This window comes from Tupaia chinensis, unplaced genomic scaffold (genome assembly GCF_000334495.1).
Source record: "Tupaia chinensis unplaced genomic scaffold, TupChi_1.0 Scaffold143796_1, whole genome shotgun sequence".
In the NCBI taxonomy this organism is placed as follows: domain Eukaryota; kingdom Metazoa; phylum Chordata; class Mammalia; order Scandentia; family Tupaiidae; genus Tupaia; species Tupaia belangeri.
In genome coordinates this window covers 6819614-6821977 of record NW_006203646.1, presented here as the reverse complement: position 1 = coordinate 6821977, position 2364 = coordinate 6819614, and positions in this window count along the sequence as shown.

Genomic DNA, 2364 nt, shown 5'->3' with positions numbered 1-2364 from the left:
AATTTGTGGAGTCTCACTTTAAAAAGAGTGTTGTTTTACATCCTTGCCAATACTTGGGATTATCAGTCTTTTTAATTATATCTATTTTAGTGAGTGAGAATTAGTATCCTGTTTTAATTGCATTTTGCTGAAAATTAAATATACACCTGTCCCATGAGCTCAGTTATGCTGCTGGTTATGTACCCAAGAGGAAAAAAATATATATCTAAATAAAAATTTGTAAAAGAGTGTTCTTAGGAGCCTTATTTGAAATAGCCTCAAACTGGAAACAATAGAACATTGATCCAAAGGAGAATGGATAAACAAATTATGGTATATTACTTCCATAGAATAAATATAAATAATGAATAAAAAGAGCAATAAAATGGAAAGAACTACTGTAATATACACCAAGATAGATGAATCTCAAAAACATTATGCTCTGTTAAAAAAGCCAGATACAAGAGTGTGCTTACTGTTATTATAGATAGAAATCAAATCAGTGGTTTCCTGAGAGGGTTTACTGGGAAAGGAAAACAGACAACTTCCTGAGATGGTGGGGGGATTCTATATTTTTATAGGGTTGTTGTGGGTTTCATTTCATAGGTGTGTATGTGTGGTCAAAACTCATTACGTTGTAATACTTATGGGTTCAAATTATATCTTAATAAATATGGTTGAGTTATATTTCCTATTGAATGTAAGTTATATGTCAGTAAAAAGCATTTAACATACACAAGAATGTAAGGTTCTTTGTTGAAAATAACATGTATGGTAACATCTTTGTTTTGATGATCACATACTGTATGCTTGCTTTGAAAAATCATATTGCATGCCATAAAGATATGTAATAATTAAATGTAAACAAGAAATTATAAAGTATAAAATTAGAAGAAAATATTTCCTCTTTATCAAAAAAGAAAAAAAAATGTAGAGAGTGAGAAAGAGACAAAAAACAAATAGATGGTGAAAATAGGACTTTTGGGCTTTGGGGAAATCTTGATCTTCCCACAGGATGAGTCCAAAGACTCAAGCAGAAGAAGAGATAAAAGATAGGAGAGCCAGCTCTCCAGACTGGAAGGGCTGCCCTCTGAGGGATTAGACAGAGGAGACAAAGGTGGGGGGAAAGTTAGGAAAGTAGACAGTTCAAGTTCTGTGGAAAAAAGCTTTTTGGAAAACAAAACAAAACAAAACAAAACAAAACAAAACCAGATGTACTGCAATGTTGGGAGATGTCTCAATTCATATATTCCGTGTCACTCAGAGCCGAGTAACTTCCTGGGGAGCATGTATTGAGTCGGTCCATGTAGTGATTTGGAGATTTAACTAGATGTCCTCAGCATTTTCTTCTGTACAAAAACGCTGCAGTTAGAAGTGGTTTTGAGTAATGGTTGAGCATGTACTTTGGGATCAGGTCTGAATCTGGAGATCTTGAGTCTACCACTAGTGAGTTGAATCACTTTATGCAAGTTAACTTCTTTATACCTCAGCTTTTGTATATTAAAAAGGAGTGTATGTGTGTGTTTTTGTGTGCATGTGGGTTTATGTGTGTTTATCTTTCTTCCTTCTGACCTATAACATACCCACAATTCTGCACAATCACCAAGTATTGTAACTGGGACTGCAATTGAGGATTCGTTTAAAGGATATAGCAAAGCACCTAGCATGTATACTAGGCACATGATAAGCACTCAGTAAGTTCTAGCCATTATCATTATTACTGTTATTAATATGATTGTAAGAATTTTAGGTATAGTATATGCCAAGAATAGATATTTTGGGGCAAAGTTCAGAAGCTCATATGAAATCTTTCAAGTTAGAGTCTATCTTTCTTTTATTTGTTCTTTTCTTTGTTTTCCTTCTTTCCTTCCTTCCTTCCTTCCTTCCTTCCTTCCTTCCTTCCTTCCTTCCTTCCTTCCTTCCTTCCTTTTCTTTCTGCCACAAGGCATGTGTGCTTGCCAGAGAGAGACAGTAAGTAGGAAAGTGAGAAATAACCCCCAGGGGAGATGGCTATGCCCCAATCCCTTGTCCTCCATTCTCCTCCTGGGATTTTGGGCACATATACACATGTGCCTGGCATGAGTTTCAAGCTGTTGGGTCTGAGACTTAAACTATGGTTGGCAATGTGGGAGTCTAGTACCTTAACCACCATGCCACCCACTGGCCCCTATATTAGTTTCTTAAAGTGGTTATTACTCCTATCAAAAAGTGTGATTAACTTGCCACAGGTTAATTAAAGGAATCCGGGGGAGGGCAGCAGCTGGCATGGTGGTTAAAGACGCTAGATCCCGTATGACTGACTGTGGTTCTAGTCTCAAATCTGGCAGCTTGCTTTCTCACTTTTTCTCTCTGTCCTTCTCTCTGGTCAAATTTAAATGAATAATA